This window comes from Ovis aries, chromosome 10, assembly GCF_016772045.2.
Source record: "Ovis aries strain OAR_USU_Benz2616 breed Rambouillet chromosome 10, ARS-UI_Ramb_v3.0, whole genome shotgun sequence".
NCBI lineage: Eukaryota > Metazoa > Chordata > Mammalia > Artiodactyla > Bovidae > Ovis > Ovis aries.
This window is the reverse complement of record NC_056063.1, coordinates 31,169,636-31,191,592: the sequence shown is the minus strand read 5'-3', so window position 1 is coordinate 31,191,592 and position 21,957 is coordinate 31,169,636. Positions and strand designations below refer to the sequence as shown.

Genomic DNA, 21,957 nt, shown 5'->3' with positions numbered 1-21,957 from the left:
CAACAATACTTAACCTTATTACAAGCAAAGTATTCTGATTTCATTTAGAAATATTGGTTCCATATTATGGTAATCATTTTGACCATACGTGTAAATCAAACCATCGTGCAGTACACCTTAAACTTACATAGTGATGTGTGTCAACTCTTTTTCAATAAAACTGGTGGGTGGGGGAGTGGGAATGCTGGTTCCAAACCATTTAGGTGATTCGATGAGTCACTGATGAATCACAACATTAGTCTAAGAATGTGGTAGACAGAACAGTGCCCCACAAAGATGCCCATGTCCTTTGAGTTTGATTGAGGACCCTGAGATGAGAGGTTACCTTGCCTTGCCCGGGGCCCCCAAGGTATCAGCGCATGGGTGCTCCGTCGCTAAGTGGTGTCTGACTCTTTGCATCCCTATGGGCTGCAGCCCGCCAGGCTCCTCTGTCCATGGGGTTCTCTGGACAAGAATACTGGAGTGGGTTGCTGTTTCCTCCTCCAAGGGATCTTCCCAACCCAGGGATCGAACCCGCATCACCTGCATTGGCAGCCAATCTTTACCACTGAGCCATGTGGGAAGCTCAGGGTCTTTAAAAGGGGAAAAGGGAGGAGGAAAAGATGTGATGAAAGAGACAAAGTCTGAGTGGGGCAGCTGGCCATCACTGGCTTGGAGGAGGGAAGAAGGGGGCCGTGAGCCAAAGAACACGTACCTCCAGGAGGTAAATAAGGTTGAGGAGACGCACTCTCCCTGAAGGCTTCATAAGGAATGCAGTCCTGTTAACACCTTGATCTTTGCCAGTGAGACTCACAGGACTTTGACCTCCCGAACTGTGCGGTGATGAATGCGTGTTGCTTTAAGCTGTTGAGGTTTGTGGTGATTCATTTCAGCAACAGCAAGACCCTAACGTGAGGAGGGAGGTGAAGAGGGTCAGAGTGAAGGCAGTCGGTGTGGGGAGGGAGGAGAGACGTGGGGTCAGCTTCTCTCTCAGGGCCGAGGACCACAGCCCCGAGAAAAGTCACAACTTTCCTTCGTCCCACGTGTTGTAATCCTGGGAAAGTTAAAATGAATATCGAGACTTACAGGGGGATGAAAGCCTGTTGAAAAACTCTTGTTTTAGTGAGACGTGACTGTGAATTCAGGGTGGATAAACAGAATGTGCTGTAAACCTGTGAGTGGACCTTGAAGAAGACAGACGAGGCCACCCAGACGGTTTCTTCCTGTAGTCCCAGCAGCCCGAGGAAATTAACCTGCTGAGCGTAGCTCTCACGGATGAGTCTGGAGTGTATCTAGAACTTGCTAGGTGAAGCAAACTATTGATTTCTCTAGAAATGAAAGAAGAAACTGTTCTAGAACAGAAGAAGTCACACTGTGAAGCTAGGAGATGAGCAGTTTGTAAGATGGACAGACAAGCACATGAGTTAGTCCAGGATTGGTTGTATCAGTCATGGAACACTTGATGGGGCAAACCAGCCACAGGACCTGGTAACGGTCAATCAGCTCATACTTTTAAGTATAACGATCAATCTCCACTCATAAGTTACTTGTTCTGAAAACACAAATCATTGGAAGATCAAATCTCACAATAACTAGGGCGCGTAATTTAAAATAAGTCATTTACAACAGCAAGAGAAAATGTAAGGCAAATTGTCTGAGAAAAAAATCTAAGGAAGCACAAGATCTTTATATAGAAAATTATAAAACTGTAGAGATACATGTGTGTGAGCACTCAGTCATGTCCAACTCTTTGATGCCCCATGGACTGTAGCCCACCAGGCTCCTCTGTCCATGGGATTTCCCAGGCAAGAATATTGAACTGGGTTTCCATTTTCTTCTCCATAGAGACACATCACAAGATCTAATAAGTGAAATCTGTTCCATGTCTGGCCGGGGTGATTATCTTAAAGATGCTGGTTTTCTCCCAAAGTTCTCTGCAAGTTCGATGCAATAAGGAGCATTACCTCCTGAGTGTGTGCATGCGCGTGCCTGTGTGTAACTTAGAAAGATACCTGTAAAGTGTGTGTGCAAGGGCAGATGGCCAGGAAGCACCAGGACTAGAAAACGAAACAGATTCATTTAATTAAACTAAATATTTAAAAACTCAAATGCAGGAGAAGTTGCCATAAATCATATGATAAAGTCAAACAGAGCTTGAGGAAGGAATTTGTAAATACAGGTAACTCATGAAGATTGACAGCGAAAGGAGAAGGGGGCGGCAGAAGATGAGTTGGTTGGATAGCATCAGTGACTCAATGGACAGGAATCTGAGCAAACTCCAAGAGATAGTAAAGAACAGAGGAGCCTGGCATGCTATAGTCCACGGGGTCGCAAGGAGTCGGACACAGCTTAGCCACTGAACAACAACAATAAAGCATCAGTCAGTCAGTCAGTTCAGTCCCTCAGTCGTGTCTGACTAAGACCCAACGGACTGCAGCAAGCCAGGCTCCCTTGTCCATCACCAACTCCTAGAGCTTGCTCAAAATCATGTCTGTCAAGTCGGTGATGCCATCCAACCATCTCATCCTCTGTTGTCCCCTTCTCCGGCCTTCAATCATTCCCAGCATAAAGGTCTTTTCAAATGAGTCAGTTCTTCCCATCAGGTGGCCAAATGATTGGAGTTTCAGCTTCAGCATCAGTCCTTCCAATGAATATTCAGGACTGATTTCCTTTAGGATCGACTGGTTGGATCTCCTTGCAGTCCAAGGGACTTTCAAGAGTCTTCCAACACTATGGTTTGAAAGCATCAATTCTTCGGCGCTTAACTTTCTTTATAGTCCAACTCTCACATCCATACATGACTACTGGAAAAACCATAGCTTTGACTAGACAGACCTTTGTTGGCAAAGTAATGTCTCTGCTTTTGAATATGCTATCTAGGCTGCTCATAACTTTTCTTCCAAGGATCAAGTGTCTTTTAATTTCATGATCTCAGTCACCATCTGCAGTGATTTTGGAGCCCCCCCAAAATAAAGTCTGTCACTGTTTCCATTGTTTCCCCGTCTATTTGCCATGAAGTGATGGGGCTGGATGCCATGATCTTAGTTTTCTGAATGTTGAGTTTGAAGTCAACTTTTTCACTCTCCTCTTTCACATTCATCAAGAGGCTCTTTAGTTCCTCTTTGCTTTCTGCCATAAGGATGGTGTAATCTGCGCATCTGAGGTTATTGATATTTCTCCTGGCAACCTTGATTCCAACTTGTGCTTCATCCAGCCCAGCATTTTTCATGTTGTACTCTGCATATAAATTAAATAAGCAGGGTGACATACAGCCTTGACATACTCCTTTCCTGACTTGGAACCAGTCTGTTATTCCATGTCCAGTTCTAACTGTTGCTTCCTGACCTGCATACAGATTTCTCAAGAGGCAGGTCAGGTGGTCTGGTATTCCCATGTCTTGAAGAATTTTCCACAGTTGGTTGTGATCCATATAGTCAAAGGCTTTGGCATAGTCAATAAAATAGATGTAGATGTTTTTCTGGAACTCTGTTGCTTTTTCTACAATCCAACAGATGTTGGCGATTTGATCCTTGGTTCCTCTGCCTTTTCTAAATCCAGCTTGAATATCTGGAAGTTCACAGTTCATGTACTGTTGCAGCCTGGCTTGGAGAATTTTGAGCATTACTTTACTAGCATGTGAGATGAATGCAATTGTGTGGGTTTGAGCATTCTTTGGCATTGCCTTTCTTTGGGATTCGAATGAAAACTGACCATTTCAGTCCTGTAGCTACTGCTGAGTTTTCCAAATTTGCTGGCATATTGAATGCAGCACTTTCACAGCATCATCTTTCAGGATTTGAAATAGCTCCACTGGAATTCCATCACCTCCACTAGCTTTGTTCATAGTGATGTTTCCTAAAGCCCACTTGACTTCTCATTCCAGGCTGTCTGGCTCTAGATGAGTGATCACACCTCGTGGTTTTCTGAGTCATGAAGATCTCTCTTGTACAGTTCTTCTGTGTATTCTTGCCACCTCTTCCTAATATCTTTTGCTTCTGTTAGGTCCATACCATTTCTGAACCCCATCTTTGCATGAAATGTTCCCTTGGTTTCTCTAATTTTCTTGAAGAGATCTCTAGTCTTTCCCATTCTATTGTTTACCTCTATTTCTTTGCATTGATCACTGAGGAAGGCTTTTTAAATCTCTCCTTGCTATTCTTTGGAACTCTGCATTCAAATGGGTATATCTTTCCTTTTCTCCTTTGCCTTTCACGTCTCTTCTTTTCACAGCTATTTGTAAGGCCTCCTCAGACAACCATTTTGCCTTTTTAAATTTCTTTTTCTTTGGGATGGTCTTGATCCCTGCCTCCCATACAATGTCACAAACCTCCGTCCATAGTTCTTCAGGCACTTTATCAGATCTAATCCCTTGAATCTATTTGTCACTTCTACTGTATAAGCATAAGGGATTTGATTTAGGTCATACCTGAATGGTCTAGTGGTTTTCTATACTTTCTTCAATTTAAGTCTGCATTTTGCAATAAGGAATTCATGGTCTGAGCCACAGTCAGCTCCCAGTCTTGTTTTAGCTGACTATAGAGCTTCTCCACCTTTCGCTGCAAAGAATATAATCAATCTGATTTTGGTGTTGGCCATCTGGTGATGTCCATGTGTAGAGTCTTCTCTTGTGTTGTTGGAAGAGGGTGCATTATGACCAGTGCGTTCTCTTGGCAAAACTCTGTTAGCCTTTGCCCTGCTTCATTCTGTACTCCAAGGCCAAATTTGCCTGTTACCCCAGGTGTTTCTTGACTTCCTACTTTTGCCTTCCTATTCCCCATAATGAAAAGGACATCTTTTTTGGATGTTAGTTCTAGAAGGTCCTGTAGGTCTTCATAGAACCATTCAACTTCAGCTTCTTCAGCAATACTGGTCAGGGCATAGACTTGGATTATTGTGATATTGAATGGAAACAAAGAGAAATCAATCTGTTGCTTTTGAGGTTGCATCCAAGTACTGCATTTTGGACTTTTTTGTTGACTATGATGGCTACTCCATTTCTTTTAAGGGATTCTTGCCCACAATAGTAGGTATAATGGTCATCTGAGTTAAAGTCACCCATTCCAGTCCATTTTAGTTCGCTGATTCCTAGAATGCCGATGTTCACTCTTGCCATCTCCTGTTTGACCACTTCCAATTTGCCTTGATTCATGGACCTAACATTCCAGGTTCCTATGCAATATTGCTCTTTACAGCATCAGATTTTACTTCCATCACGTCACATCCACAACTGGGTGTTGTTTTTGCTTTGTCTCTGTCTCTTCATTCTTTTGGAGTTATTTCTCCACTGATCTCCAGTAGCATATTGGGGAGTATGTGGACTCCCATACTGGGGAGCATTTAAAGCATCAGTGCCCAGAATATTTTAATAATTACATATCAATATGAATCAACCCACCCACTAAGTAAGCAGGCAATGGCAATTCACAAAAGAGGAAATCTGAACAGCCAATAAATATACAATGATATGTCCTACTTCACTAGTCATTGAAGAAATAAAAACAAAAATGAGATACCTCCTCACTCGCATAAAACAGCAAAACCTTTTCTATGTGACAATGTCAAGTGTTGGAGAGGTTGTGGAGAAGCAGAAACTGTCATACTTTCCATGTAGGAGTGTAAACAGGTCTAAACATTTTTGAGAACAATCTGATGCTGTCTAATGAAAAGGAAGATTCCTAGCGATGCTCCCTAGAGAAACCCAAACATGTGCACAAGAAGACCCACAGTACCCTCTCATTTAGGCATTGTTTAACCTGGCAACAAAATACCCATCATTGCGAGACTAGACACAAAAATACTGGTATATTCCCCCCCAAAGAAGAGCTATATCAGGGACTTACCTGGTGGTCCAGTGGTTGGCATTTTGCCTTCCAATGCAATGGGTGAGAGTTCAATCTCTAGTCTAGGAGCTAGGATACCACAAGTCTCATGGCCAAGAAACAAAGGTATATATATAAAAAAAAAAAAAATGAAGGCAATGTTGGAGCAAGTTCAATGGGGACTTTAAAGATGGTCCACATAAAATAAATCTTAAAAATGATCTTTAAAAGTACTATGTCATAGCTGAAAATGAGTTCACTAGAGCCTTGTGTATTACCATAGATAAATCTCAGAACAATAGCACTGATCCAGAAAATCAAGTTGTAGCAAAATGCGTATAGTAACACGGTATGCAAAACAATGTTTATGCACACAAAATCCATATAAACATCTGTACAAAAGTCACAAAAGCTTTTATGACACTAGACTATTAAACACCAAACTCAGAAGAGAAGGTCTGGGCAAGAGGAAGGGGAATGCAGTTGGGGAGAGGAGGGAAGACACAGCAGGCTGTAGCTGTGATGTTTGATTCATACTCTACGCTCATTATTTTATTTTATATGTTGGACCTTTTTATATGATCTACTTTTGTCTAGTTTGTCTCACTTTTTCAATTCCATAATCAGTGCTCCCATTTCATTCAGTTTATATTTTCCAATTTCTCCATCTCTCTCTTTTTTTTTTTTTTTGATGTTCTTTCTCAAGCTTTTATCAAGTGTGGTAGAAAAGCTTTTATATGCATATATATAAATAGTATGCATAATATATATATATCTTAGAAAACTTATGCCTATGCCTAACTAAAAATGTTATGACATTTTGAGTCCCCTTGTTTGACTTAGTATGGATAGAATGCTAGATTTCTAATTTTTTAAAACAAAATAGATATCCAAAAAGCAACCCAGGTTTACTGTATAGCACAGGGACCTATAGTCAGTATCTTGTAATAACCTATAGTGGAAATAATCTGAAAAATAATATATGTGTTATGTGTATGTGTATAACTGAATCACCTTGCTATACTTCAATAAAATATATATATTGAGAAAAAAAATCAAACCTTTCACCCTGACAATAAAGCCCCACAGTCTTGTCCCCCATCCCCAAGCCTGTCTCTGCCAACCTTTTCAATCTCTCCATCCATCACTCCCACGTACCACTGGGCTCTTGATATACCATATACACAATGACACCATTGTGTCATTTCCTGAATATATTTCTTTTCACAGTGCCATGACTTTACCGTTACCTCCATGTGGACCCCACCTGGGAAGCCAGTCATCCTTCCACTTTCATTTTGTGTATCATCTCTGTGATCTCCAAGGGATGCTTCTCAAACTCACATGCCCAGGAGTCATCCTTAGTTCTTCTTAGAACTCAGGTTCTGATTCTGCAGGTCTGGGTGGGGCCTCCATGAGGATCACATGGAGAACTCCACACTTTTCCTCCAAAATCAGGATTCCTATGGCCTCCCCTACATTCCCTTACAGTATTCATTGCATTGTTCTGGGTCTGCTTTCTTTTTAAAAAAAAAATATATATATATATATCCATCTTTTCCATGAAACTCCTAAGGCTAGTTATCTCCTAGGGTAGTTTTCCTGCCCTGGATTTCACTGAACTGTCAGCACCCAGCCTTCATTCTCTGACAACCTGAAACATTCCAGAATTGAAAGCATAATTGCCTTTTGCACCTCAGGTAAAACCTTGTTAAATATGTTCAAACATATATGTTTAAATTATGTTTCATATCTCAGGCCAGTAGCAACAGGTAGGTAGGACAGTAAATGCAATATTGTATGCAGATCAGGTCTGAATAAGTTCCTAATTACCGTGCTCAGTGCAAAAGGGGAGCTGGAAACCCTGGAAGATGTTCCAATCCCTAAGGGCAGAGAAAGCCATGGAGATGGGGGGAATTACTTACTTAGTCACAGGGCATGGATCTTGCTCTAGGCGTTAAAGTGGCTTATGGGAGCTTTGCAGAATCTGTTCGAAGAAAATAGGCCTTCTGAGAGTAGGAAGAGCAGAAGGGCAAATGAAGGGCTGCCTGATGAGTAACTCTTAATGGCCTGCCCACGCCTTGCCCGCCACGCTGCCAGTCCTGTCCGTGGGCAGGGAGCCTGCCTGGCTGTGCTCGCGGCAGGAGCAGGCAGCTGAGTGGAGGGTGGTGGAGCCTGGCACCAGTTGGCACTTGCCTGCCCGAGTCCAGTGCTGGGTCTGGGTCTCGGCAGCTAAGACCCCCCTTGAGCAATTTTCTTCATCTTTCAGGGTCCATGGGTGCCAGATTCAACAAATACAAATATTTCATGGGGTATGTGTAGACTTAAAAAGTATTCCTTATTTATCTGAGATTCACATATCGTGGGGCAACCGTATTTCATCGGGTCACTGTCTCTGGGCCTCTCTTTCTTCATTTCTAAAATGGTGGTGATAAGCTGATAAACATAATAAAGGTTGTGGGAAGAAATGACTTAATACAGGGAACGTGCTTAGAACAGAACCTGGCTCCAGAGCACACACTCACCAAGGTGACTTTATTATTCCACCTTCATGTCACTACCTTCAAGATCGTTTGTCTGAACCATAGACACACAAGTTCTATCTGGTCACCCTGACTCTAGTTCCTTTTCCCTCCTTCCTTCCGTGTGACAGCCAAGGAGATTGCTTGCAAACAGAACTCTGAACATGCTGTTTTTTTCTTTCTTTTTTTTTTTTCCTGGCCATACAACATGCAGGATCTTAGTTCCCCCACCAGGGATTGAACCCTGGGCCCCCTGCAATAAAGGGCAGACTCTTAACCACCAGGCAGTCAGGGAAGCCCCCTGAGCATGTGTTTTCAGTTCTGCTACATGTCTTCTCGTAGCTCCCCAATCCACCTTCCTCTGACTGGGTGACCTTAGTGGAGGAAAATCAGAATGGAGCTGCTTTGCTCCACAGTGAGGGCGCTGAGGAGGTGTGGCGTCTGCACGTCTCAGCCTGGATGGAATCTGAACTTTTGACCACTTCTCCTAAGGACGATAGCCAGAACATCCACCAGAAACTCAAGATTCTTGTCAGACCCTTGCCCCACTCACGACAGCCTATCCACTGGCAGGACCTCTACCCTAAAGCAACCCGCAGCAGCTTGTCCCTTATGAACAAGTACTCATTTCCTGTGCCAAAGAGCAGCCTCATGGCTTTTGCCCCTCTCTTTCAGTTTTATCCCCAATCTGTGTCTCCCGAATTGCAGTTCTTAAAACCCCTCTGATAAAGCTCTTTGTTCTACAAAGACTCAAGATAGCTTCATGTCCAGCGCCTACAAGACTTGCACCCCCTCACCTTCTCAGCCTCTGTTGCCACCATCCCTGCCCTCTGGGCCCCATGCCCAGCTCTTCTTTCCTCCCTCTGTACCCTTCCTGGGCTACCCCATCTATCTGCAATCCCCGACTCCCTGTGGCCCCTGAGGTACAGCCTCGCATCCTCTGGAGCTCTGTGTTAGAGCGCCTTCTCTGGCAATTTCTCTAAGCCCCCACTGTGAGACCTCATCCACCTCCACATTTGGGTTCTCATACCTTTATCTGCTCCTGTCATACTATATTATAATGATTTCCATTCTTACATTAAATTTTCTCTAACAGGATAACATCTGTGTGTACATTAATCTTAATCCACAGCCTAAAGCTTTTAGTTAGTATTTGAAGTACCTTAATCAGGAACTCACATCAAGGCTGGTTATCAAATATTAAAAAATAAATAAACAAACATAACACTGGCAGGAATTTCCAGCCCAGAGGAGACTGCAGCAACTTCAAACACCTTTCCCACCATCTTCACCAGAGGCTGTGCTCTCTGGCTAAGGGATGTGGAAACAGCTTTTCATTTCTGGAGTGGGCGGTGTTGAGGGAATATGGTGGACTTGTATGGGAACCACTGTCCTGTCAAGAGTAGAAGAAGGGGAAACCCAAGGTCTCAGTCCCACTTCACTTGGTCCTTCCACTTCCTGCAGGTTTCTGCCATCTGATTTGCTTAAGCTGATCTGTTGTTGGCATACAGTTTCATTTGCCACCAGTGAAACTTTCATGCAAAGTGTTTATTGGAGAGCCTGAAAGAACAGAGAGCAAGGACTTACCCAAAATTTTGGGACAGCTGGATAGACTGATTGGTGTTCTACCTGCTTGCTAACAGAAGTTGGTTCATGTTTGAGAATGTGTCCTAAGACTTGCTCTCTTTGCTACACACACCTGGTAGGGACGGGGGTGGCCAGCGGGGCTGGGGGGAGGCAGGATGCACCTGTACCCTTCCATGTGTCCCAAATCATTGAGGCCACCGTCATCCAGCAAAAAGGACCAGACACGAGCTACACCAAATTGCTTCAGTTTGCATCACCTTCAGAGACTGATATTCAACACCTTTTTGACTCTGGCCCCTCCCCCTGCAGCTAGTACCACTGTGGGTGTTTATACTGAAGGAGCAGGAAAAAGCCAAGACCCTTTATTGCTGAGCCAGCTTTAAAGCATTGAGGACAGACCCAGACATCTGGTTAGCAAATAGGGTCAGGATGAAAATACATGGGGCTTCCCTGGTGGCTCAGCAGTAAAGCACATACATGCCAATGCAGGAGACCTGGGTTCAATCCCTGGGTCTGGAAGATCCCCCTGGAGAAGGAAATGGCAACCCACTCCGCAGAGGAGCCTGGCGGGCTACAGTCCATGGGGTCGAAAAAGAGTCAGGAAAGACTGAGGGACTAAACCACATCAACAGTGAAAACATGTAGGAAAAGAAAGACTACACAGCAAGTTACCTTAGGATATCTTTTTCCTGAAATTGTTTTTGTAAGAAACAGCTTTCCCTCTTGAAAATTCATACCATCCCGTTAGCAGTAAAGGCATTGAAGAATCTTTTTTAAGAATCTTAAAAAAAAAAAAATGCCTCTCACGCACTTTGCCTGTTGGTATTTTTCCTCAAGACCCATAACCTTAGTCTAAACATGAGAAATATCAGACAAATCCAAATTAAGGCACGTCCTACAACACACGTGGACAGCACTCTTCAGAACTTTCAAGGTCATGATAAACAAGGAAAGCCTGAAAAACTGTCAAAGACTGACGAGACTATGGGGACATGATGACTAAGTGCCATGTGGGATCCTGGATGTGCTCTTGGAACAGAAGGAGGACATTAGTGGAAAAGCTGATGAAATTCAAATATGACTGGAGCTTCGTTGGCAGTACTGCACCAATGTTAACGCCCTCAGTTCAGTTCAGTAACTCAGTCATGTCTGACTGAGACCCCATGGACTGCAGCAAGCCAGGCTTCCTTGTCCATCACCAACTCCTGAAGCTTGCTCAAACTCATGTCCATTGAGTCAGTGACGCCATCCAACCATTTCATCCTCTGCTGTCCCCTTCACCTCCTGCCTTCAATCTTTCCCAGCAGAGTCTTTTCCAACAAGTCAGTTCTTTGCATCAGGTGGCCAAAGTATTCAAAGCTTCAGCTTCAGCATCAGTCCTTCCAATGAATATTCAGGACTGTTTACTTTAGGACTGACTGGTTTGATCTCCTTGCCATCCAAGGGACTCTCAAGTGTCTTCTCCAACACCACTGTTTAAAAGCATCAATTCTTCAATGCTCAGCCTTCTTTACGATCCAACTCTCACATCCATTTACAATTACTGGAAAAATCATAGCTTTGACTATATGGACATTTGTCAGCAAAGCAATGTCTCTGCTTTTTAATATGCTAAGTTAGCTTTTCTCCCAAGGAGCAAACATCTTGTAATTTCATGGCTGCAGTCACCATCTGCAGTTAACGCCCAAGTTTTGACTAACATACTACGATAATGAAAGCTGCTGATATTAGTGGAAACAACATGGAGGAAATACAGGATTTCTGTATTTTATAATTCTATAAAAGTTTTGCAACTTCTCCCTAAACCTAGAATTATTCCAAAATAAAAGCTCGTTTAAAAGGGAAATGTGTTTTGAAAATAAAGGTAAATATTTGACTGACTGGATTTCTTTTAGAAAGACCTTTAGGAAGGTTAACCAGATAATCTTCACAGTCAGCTTAAAAAACAGGTGAGGGAGTGAACAGTTCTGCTTGATCCCATAAAGAGAGGAAGCCACAGGTCTGCTCCAGGGCAGTGACCGGGACTCCTGGCAGACAGACAGACGGACGCTCCCTGTCGCAGAGGCAGGACCAGAGCTCTGCCATAGCTCGCCTTTCTCGCCCCTGATTGACTTCGCCCACCCCGTCAGCAGACAGTAATCACGCCTCCCTCCCCTGGAAGTCAAGGCTTGTCGCTGGACTGTGGGCTCTTCTTCTGAGAAGCCTTCGGTGACTCATTTCCTGGGACCCCAGAGTCTCCATGCCTGGTCTCCTGCTCTTGGACATCTCAAGGTCAATCCTCCATCTTGCCCATCCCTGAAGATTGCTAGGGTAACAGTAGTAGTCTTTGCTAAAACCAGGTGTGAGCTCCCTGTGCTTCCAAACCTTCACCTCCGTCCTGACGCTCGATGCCATTTCCATCCTTCAGCTCCCTAGACAGCAGCCGCCATTGGTAACCGCTGTGCCCCGAGGTCCTCTCCCATCCTCTCTCCTCCTGACACCTCATCCTCTGTACTCAGGGAACTTCACAGTGTGTACACCCAACAGCTGTGGCCACCTCGGAGAAGACAGACAAGAAACTGGTAAACACACAAGTAAGACAACTCAAAATACAGACTGGCATTGTGAAGGAAATAAACCAGCCGGCTTGACTTGCAGATAAAGTGTCGGGGCATTTATGTGGTGGCCTCACCTGAGGCGTGAAAGGGAGCAGGCCTCGTGAAGGTCCCTGGAGAGTGCAACTGGCATAGCAAATTCAAAGGCCTTGGGCTGGGAATTCCTGGAGCATTCGAGGGAGAGAAAGAAAAGCGGAGCGACTGGGGTGGGTGAGGAGGGTGACTGAGGGATGTGGGGGGTGAAGAAAGGGGTAGGGAATGAAAGGGGGTGAGCAGTGGTGAGTGAGGGTGAGGAGGGGTGAGTGGGTGAGTGGGGATGGGTGGGTGGAGAGCGGGGGGGTGGGGGAATGAGTGGGGTGATTGAGGGTGAGTGAAGGGTGAGTGGAGTGATGAGGAGTGAGTGAGGGGGGATGGCTGAGGTGAGTGGGGGGTGAGGGGGTGGGTGTGGAGTGAGTGGAGGGTGAGAGGGTGGGTGTGGAGTGAGTGGAGGGTGAGGGGGGTGGTTGAGGTGAGTGGAGGGTGAGGGGGGTGGTTGAGGTGAGTGGAGGGTGAGGGGGGTGGTTGAGGTGAGTGGAGGGTGAGGGGGGTGGTTGAGGTGAGTGGAGGGTGAGGGGGGTGGTTGAGGTGAGTGGTGGGTGAGGGCGATGGTTGAGGTGAATGGAGGGTGAGGGGGGCGGGTGTGGAGTGAGTGGAGGGTGAGGGGGGCGGGTGGGCCAGGTCCACTCATGCAGGATGGGGGGAGGTGAGGAGACGCAGGTTTCATCCTACCTGCTTCTTGTGTGTGGAGCCGGGACAGCACAAAGGCCGTGAGTGCCGGGCCCTGCCTGGTGAGGGGCATTTGGTTTTTCCCCCCAGCCTCAGGAGTGGAGCTCTATGGGCCAGGCCTCCGTCACATGCCCCACACGTTGCCCTGTTGGGAAGACAGCAGCTCCTGCTCCAGGACGCGGGGAGGGGTTGCAGCGGCAGCGCACAGAGCTGCCCTGACAGGCAGGACCACACTTAGGAGACAAGGCAGAGGCCTCTGAAATAGCTTCCTTCCTCATGGCTCCTTAGAGCTAGGAAACCGGCCTGACATTTTACATCAATCAGACCATCCGGAGAAAGTCTCAGTGTCTCAGAGTGACTGAAAAAACAAATGTCTGTAACAAATGACAAATAGGTTAGAAAGTGGAAGAATTCATGGGGGAAAGGGCGGGTTTACAATTCTGTTTCCAGCCCATTAGCCCTGAGGTTTGAGAGGTCAGATGAAGGGGTGTGATCAGTGAATTTCCTTCCTCTTTGTGATGGTAACCGTAACAACAAGCATGTTTTGAACACACCGTGCAAGCCAGGCACACAGTATGTTATCAGGCTGTTTACCTGGAAATTTACAATCTTCATACCCACCCATTTTTCAGATGAAGGTTGGGAAGTTGAAGAATCTGCCCACGATCATGTCACCAGAAGATGTAAGATTCAAACACTGATTAGGGACCCTAGGGTCTTAACCCCTAACCCTGGGTGGCCGGGCACCTCCAGTGTGTGCTCCAGGCCTGCTGGGCACTGGTAGAGCTGCTCCCTGGCCCTGGCAGGTGCCCTGAGGCTGGGCCTGTTCAAGCAGGAGCCACCACCCCTTGGGGAGCTGGCTACCACTGCCAGGGCTGAAGGCCAGAGTCCAAGGACTGGCAGAGTCAGGATGATCGCTGCTTATACTCCCCTGAGGGGTAAAGGGGAAGAAACTATAGTTTTGATGAATGCGTTTACCCTGGCCTCTGGTTGATTCCACACCCTACCTCATCTAGAAGCTTCTTCCTAGGTGATAGTTGAGATGTAAGTCTTTATTTAATTTGTTACAACATTGAATCTGTACCCCCCTCACTCTCCACTCACCTCAACCACCCCTCTCACCCACCACTCACTCCACACCCACCCCCTCACCCTCCACTCACTCCACACCCACCCCCTCACCCTCCACTCACCTCAATCACCCCCCTCACCCACCACTCACTCCACACCCACCCCACTCACCCACCACTCACTCCACGCAGACTCACCTGGAAAAAGTGTCTCTGCAGATGTATTTAAGAGGTGAAATCGCTCTAGGTTTCGGTTGGGTCCTAAGTCCTAAGACAAATGTCCTTACAGGAGCAGAGGGAGGTCTGGGACACAGACACATAGAAGAGAAGCCACGAGACGAAGCTGAGGCTGGAGTGATGAGGACGGGTGATGAGGAAGCTGGCAGAGGGAACAAGGGTCCTCTTCCTCTGGGGCCTCCAGGGGGCCTGTGGCCAGGCTAGCACCAGGAGTTTGGACTTTTGGCCCCGGGAACCATGGAGGGTGATTCTCTGATGCTTTAAGCTGCCAGTTCGTGGTGATTAGTTAAGGTGTCCCTGAAAGCTAACAGGGTTCTGCCACTCTCGTCCTTAGGCCTAATAAACTAGTTACACTGCACCCCCTTCGCCCCCCGCCCCAGGCAATGGCATGCAGCGCTGAGTCACTCAGTCGTGTCTGACTCTGCAACCCCATGGACTGTAGCCCACCAGGCTCCTCTGCCCAAGGGATTCTCCAGGCAAGAATACTGGAGTGGATTGCCATGCCATCCACCAGGAAATCTTTCTGGCCCAGGTATCAAACCCACATCTCTTAAGTCCCCTGCACTAGCAGGCAGGTTCTTTACCACTAGCACCACTTGGGAAGCCCCATACCCCAAGCCAAGGGTTCCTAGATTCCAGGGAAAGAAGGAATGGGTAAGGGCAGGCCATCTCTGCCCAGTGCACTGGTCTTCGCAGGCAGAGCCCCAGGGCAGGACATGGATGCCGGCCATGGTCCAGCTTCAGAAAGGGCCCTCTTCCAGCACTGGGGGCCCCTTCTCCCAGACGGACTCTGGGCAGCTCCCAGGGGTCCAGCCAGACCCTCCCTCCCTGCTGGGGGGCGCAGGTCAGTCTGTCTTTGATGATTGCATCTCTTCTCCCCGATTTAGCCTCCAGGGGCAAGTGCTCCCTGCCCCTCTCTGGACAGGGCCTGGTGGGGCCGCCCAGCGCATCTCCCTCCAGGCCACTTTTCCCCTTGAGTCTCCTGAGTGCTGAGTGACTCCAACTTCTCTGGCCCCATGTTTACCAACAACTCCCACAGACAGCTAATCCTATCCTTTCCTTTCGGATTTTTCTAGTTTCACTCAAAGTACGGTTTCCAAGCCCTCGAGGAGCTGGGGGGACCTCACGGTTGGGGCTCCATGGGGACATCCCCAGCTGGTGCTACGTGAGCTGGTGCTACGTGAGCTGGTGCCACGGCAACACGCCAAAGTGATGTCCATCAGCTGGCATTTGACACGGGCAAGTTCATCCTGACCACGATTTGTGTGTGTGTGTATGAGACTGAGTATATGAGTGTTGTGAAAGTGTGAGAGTGTGTGTGTTAGTGTCTGTGAGTGTGTGTGTCTGAGAGAGTATGCTGTGAGACTGAGTATGTGAGTGTTGTGTGTGTGTGTGACTGTGTGTGTGTAAGACTGAGTATGAGTGTTGTGAAAGTGTCACAGTGTGTGTGTTAGTGTCTGTGAGTGTGTGTGTCTGTGAGAGTATACTGTGAGACTGAGTATGTGAGCGTTGTGTGTGTGTGAGTGACTGTGTGTGTGGAGGTAGGAGGCAGTCGCCAGCCACCTAAGATTCTGACGTTCTCACAGTGAATAAAGGGAGACTGAAGTTCTTACTCTTTTTCCCGTCAGCACGAAAACCCTGAGAGTCTGTGGAGCTTGTCCCAGAAGAATTTAAGACCAGAAATAACGAGTTCACGGGTGCTTTCAACAGCTCGCTCTTACAGAGAACTCCAAACCCACAAGAAAGAAGAAAGAACCCTCCCCAATCAACCCGGAGTCTGCAGCGACCGCCTTTGGCAGAACGCACTGCTTGCTGTGAGGGACTCGCTCCTGTGGTTTGTTTTTAACAGCATCTGTCCTTGAGCCACCTTCTGAGGGGCGAGGCTGCTGCCTGGCCACCTGCAGCGGGGCCCCAAGGCCAGTGTGAGCTTCACCGCCTGCCCAGGAGGCGAATTGTCAGGCAGCCCCCCTTGCAGCTCAGAGCACCCATCCTGCGGGCCCTCTCATCCACTCCTGAGCCCATTTCTGGGCAGATTTCCTTGACTGCAATGTGTGTGTGTCTGACTCTTTGCAACCCCATGGACAGTAGCCCCCCAGGCTCCTCTGACCATAGGATTCTCCAGGCAAGAATACTGAAGTGGGTTGCCATGCCATCCTCCAGGGGATCTTCCCAACCCAGGGATCGAACCCGAGTCTCCTGTGTCTCCTGCACTGGCAGGCGGGTTCTTTGCTGCTGAGCCCTGGACCATGTGCATGCTCACAAATGAGCTGGGATGGGAAGTCTGCTGCTGAGTGCATCAGGAAGACGGCAGGGGCAAGAAAGCAGAGGGCAGGTTGGAGGGAAGGGAGGAGGAGAAGGAATTCTGGGTGAAGCCTGGACACAGAGAAGGGTTTTGGGGTCCCCACAGGCAGTAAGGGAACACCATGTCCTCAGGAAAGTGGGGAAAGGAGATAGGAGAGGGAAGGAGGCCTAGAATGTCTTCAAGGCTGAAGTTTGGCCAGGAGAGCCCAGGCCTCCTCCTCCCTCCCTCTGACACACGTGCCAGAACCTCATGTGTCTCCTGCACATGGATTCTTTACTGCTGTCGCCACCTGGGAAGCTCCCTCTGCAATCAAGATGGACAATAAAACCAAGGACTTGCAGTGAAGAAACAAATCGTCCCAGAGACAGGCCCACGCAGAAGCGGGAAGCAATGTGATGAGGGCTCCGCGGCACGGCTGTCCGGCTCTGTCTCTGCTCCTGGATCCCCTTGGAGCCCCATCCTTCCAGACCCTCAGGACGTCAGAGGGACACTCACCTGAAGATGTGGTGGCCTCACGTGCCTGCCCTCATGGGAGAGCTTTGCGCTCTTTTCCGTGCTGCTCCCTCTTTGCTCTGTCTGCCCCGTGTTTGTGGTTTGGGAAGGGGTGGAGGGTGGGCGAGTAGGGACTGATCTCCCAGAAAAGGTCCACAACTAGGCCACCCTCGGCTCCGTCCAACGGAAAGACCAGCACAGGCACAGACCCCAGCCAGTGGTATACAGAGATTGACGTCCAACCTCTGGTTCCCAAGACAGATGATGGCAGAGGGCAGAGTGACGCCCTAGGAATATACATATCTGGTTACGGCCTGAGAATCACATGGTCCGGTTATGATCTCATCCTCCTGGCCTCCTTCATTCATTCATTCCATTCGGGACATACTGACTGTGCGCCTTCCCTATGCTGAGCCTTGTGCAGAGCTGCCCAACAAACCTGTCATGGACCCCACCCTGGACCCAGGGGTTTAATTTCCTTTTCAAAGTGCCCAGGCAGGGAATGCCTCTGTCTCCTCCCTGCCCCCAGCGCATGGACACTGGGGTTCAGTGTCTGTCTCCCAGCTCCTGTTTGAATGCAGCGTCTCCGCCTCTGGTCTGCAGGGAACCCGAGTTCCATCACCCCTGCACCAAACAGGCTTTCTTGTCCGGGCCCCTGGCCTTGCTCTTAAGGCTTAGAGCGCCCTCTGTTGGTGACCCACGTGCAGCGCCCTGGCCTTGAGCTGGGTCTAGTAGCATTCTCTGCTCCTGTGAATCCCATGTGTGCGGTTCACCTATCCAGCCGTCAGTCCGTCCACCCTAACAGCCACTGCTGAGCGCCAGGCCCTGTCCGAGGGGCAGAGGATAGGAAAATGTAAAGGGGAACTTTTAGGCTTCTCGCAGGTTTCAAGTTCAACTCTCTTCCCACGAATGAGGATCCTGGCGATGGTGGACGGATGGTGCATTTGTGGCCCTGTAATCTCTTTTGGTTTTTCCAGTGGTCACGTATGGATGTGAGAGTTGGACTATCATAAAAGCTGAGCACTGAAGAATTGATGCTTTTGAACTGCGGTGTTGGAGAAGACTCTTGAGAGTCCCTTGGGCTGCAAGGAGATCTAACCAGTCCATCCTAAAGGAGATCGGTCCTGGGTGTTCATTGGAAGGACTGATACTAAAGCTGAAACTCCAATACTTTGGCCACCTGATGAGAAAAGTTGATTCATTGGAAAAGACTCTGAGGCTGGGAGGGATTGGGGGCAGGAAGAGAAGGGGACGACAGAGGATGAGATGGCTGGATGGCATCACCGACTCGATGGACATGAGTTTGGGTGAACTCCGGGAGTTGGCGATAGACAGGGAGGCCTGGTGTGCTGCCGTCCGTGGGGTCGCAAGGAGTCGTACATGACTGAGCGGCTGGACTAAGCTGAATTTCTTTCAAGGGCTTCCCCGGTGGCTCAGCTACAAAGAATCTGCCTGCAATGCCAGAGACATGGGTTCAGTCCCTGAGTCAGAAGGATCCCCTGGAGAAGGAAACGGCACCCACTCCAGTACTCTTGCCTGGAGAATCCCAAGGATAGAGGAGCCTGGTGGGCTATTGTTCATGGGGTCACAAAGAGTCGTACACAACTTAGCAACTAAACAGCAACAACAGCAACCTTTGTCAAAGGATGTGAGCTGAGGGACCCTCCAGTTAAGTGGATACTTTGTGGTTGTCCTTTGCGTCCTAGAGTTTCTGACCTAAAATGGGCAGATCTGTGTCCACTCTGACTCTGTGCTCCACGTGGAATAATGGGCTTAACTCTCCTGGGAGATGAACTCCTATCCCCCAAACCTACCTCCACTCCCTGCCCCCCAGGACTCCTCATTCCCCCTCCCTAAGCAGGAGTCCAGGGGCCATGGGTGTGAGGACCCGCAAGCCCCAGTCCGAATCTCCTGCCTTCCCTCCGGTCGATCACTGCTGCTGGACTCTGCCTGCACCTGCCTGCCCTCATACGCAAGGTACTGGCCCCCGCTCCCCAATCCCTCCATCTTCTGAAGGGCAACCCGCATACCTTGACTCTCAGCAGTGACTGTGGGCAACCTTGCACCCCCTTTCTCACTCAGAAAAATGCAGGTTCTGTGGTGTGGGCCCCTCCAGGGCCAGCGAGGGTTACCACTTCCCCTCAAAGTGAAGGCCCAGCCTCTCCTCTAAGGGGGACCAGGCCTTCAAATACAGCCTTTCTCACTAGCAGAAACACAGAGGACAAGGTTTTTTCTGTCCTTTTTTAATGGTATTTCTGTGGTTTAAATCTTTCTAAAAATGTTTTATTGGAGTATAGTTGATTTGTGACATTGTGTTCATTTCTGGTGTACAGTAAAGAGAATCAGTTATACATACCCACATATCCACTCTTTCTTAGATTCTTTTCCCATACAGGTTATTAAAGAATACTGAGTGGAGCTCCCTGTACTCTACAGCAGGTCCTTGTCAATTATCTATTTTAGATAATTTTAGTTTGTGTTTGTTCATCCCAATCTCCCAATTTATCCCGCCCCCTCCTTGGTTTAACTCTTTTTAAGCTTTTAACACAGCATCTTTATTGAGATGGAATTCATATATTATACCAATCACCCAGTTAAAGTGGACAATTCAGTGGGTTTTAGTGTATTCAGATTCTTGCAACTATCACTGCGATCAACTTTAGAACATTTTCTTCCCCCAAAAAAGAAGCCCCCCACCTCCACTAGCTGTCACTCCCCACTTCCCCCCCCCGCCCCCGCCCCCCGAGTATGTCCTCATCTACTTTCTATCTCTGTGAATGTATCTATTCCGGATAATTCATATTGGAATCAAGTAACAGTGGCCTTTTGTGTCTGCCTGGCTTCTATCACAAAATAAACTTTTGTTCCTTATTTTATTTGCACTTAAATTAGACTGGTAATATAGTTTATCAAGAAACATGAGACCCTTGCTGAGAGAGGGGTGCTTGACCATCACCTGGTGACATCAGGCATGAACAGGGCCCTTCTGGCCCGCCTGGCAAAGGCGTGAGCGTCTTGCTTTCATCTGAACACAGGGCGCACCCACTGCAAAGCCCCTTCCCCAAACCAAAAGCGCCAGGTCACCCTCAGCCCCCTGGGGTCTCACCTACACCTGAAGTTAATTTACTTCCGATGTTGTTCAAGCTCTGTTCAACAGCCAAAGCATGCTCGCAATTGATAGAGAAATTAGACTAATTTCCCCCAAAGAGATGAGAACCAGCAGTTGTATTTCTCATTTCAGAAGCATGAGATTCGACTGCATGGGGTACACACTGCAAAGGAAACGGACAGGGAGAACAGAGCTGCAACGACAAACGTGAAGGGGACCCGAGAACTGTGGGCAATCGGAACGAGCTTCTCGGAGGCTTGACTGGGCGGGTCCCGCGTTACAGCTCTGAAAAGGGCAGCAGAATGGCTTACTGTTGGGCTGTTACAGGCACCTGGCTCAGTGGCATCTCTGGCTCTGCCTGTCCCTCCCAGGACTGTTTCTGGTACTCTGGGGAATGTTCTCAGCAAATGAAAAATTTACTATTTTTTTCAGTCATAAGTGTCTGCTGGGTGGAGATGAAATTATGCCTTTTGGACAACAGCTTCTCCCGGAAACAGTTGACTCATGAGCACGGGATACAGTTCAGCAGTGGATGTTTTTAACCATCGATACCCTCCCCACTCCACCCCGTGCCTCCCTGCCCTTCCTACAGTAAGGCAGCCAAATACGGAGCTCTCTTATCAGCCAACACCAGCATCACTGCCTTCGTGGTTAGTGCCCCTAACTAACAATAATTGTTGTGAGACCCTCTACACACAATTACACACAGTAATCAAGAAGTCATCTTCTGCAAATTCCTGCCTCTGATCACACTGCTGCCCCAGCCTTGAGCCTAACCCAGTGATGCGTCTATGTTCTGAATTCATGCCCCAGGCCAGTTTGGGGCCACCTGTCACAGCGTGGCCAGGGATCGCCCTGCGTGAGAGCCAGTTTAGATTTCCTGCTTATTCAGATGCAGGATCCGTCCTGGGAGCCAGACGTTTCGTCTAGACGCTTCCAAGCCAAGAAGGCCCCCTGGTGCCCGTCCTGTTCTGGGTCCCCCGAGGCACATGTGCGCCTCTGGTGTCCCGAGCAGCTTTTGTTTGTCTGTGTTTTGTGTTTGAGCGCATCCATCTGGCTCGCCTTCTGCCACCTTTTCTTCTGTTTACACCCACAGTCTCAATTTGTCTTCCAGCTCTTTCCAAACCTATTATGCTAGGGACAGATTTAGTCCATTTCCCAGGCCAGATGCTCAAATACATCGTTTCCTGCATTAAAAATAATCTCAAGCAGGCTCCCAGCCAGCAGCAGGATTTACAGGCCCTTGGAATTCTAGGAGAAATCTGCAGAAACTTTTCTGATTCTGGCTCGGTGCCCCCAGATTCACTCATCTGGAAGGAAAAAAGGCACTGATTTCACATGTGCGTGGAAAACATCTGAAGCTGTTGGTCTCTCGCAGACAGAAGACCTGGCCCGGACTCAACAGTACAGTTCTTTCCTGATGTGCTGTTCCTCTCTGGCGAGGTCGTGCACCTCTCCCCGGCAGGGCGAGCTGCTCCGGA

The 21,957-nt window shown here is 48.0% G+C and overlaps 1 long non-coding RNA gene across 1 annotated transcript; it reads right to left on the bottom strand.

The window, feature by feature from the left end:
• Positions 1-1,647: 1,647 nt before the first annotated feature.
• LOC121820441 (uncharacterized) lies at positions 1,648-14,670 on the bottom strand. The gene is made up of 3 exons (XR_006060973.2): positions 14,535-14,670; positions 13,270-13,640; positions 1,648-12,443 (listed from the first exon to the last, which is right to left on the bottom strand). It is a non-coding gene; the product is annotated as an uncharacterized LOC121820441 (long non-coding RNA).
• Positions 14,671-21,957: the final 7,287 nt, after the last annotated feature.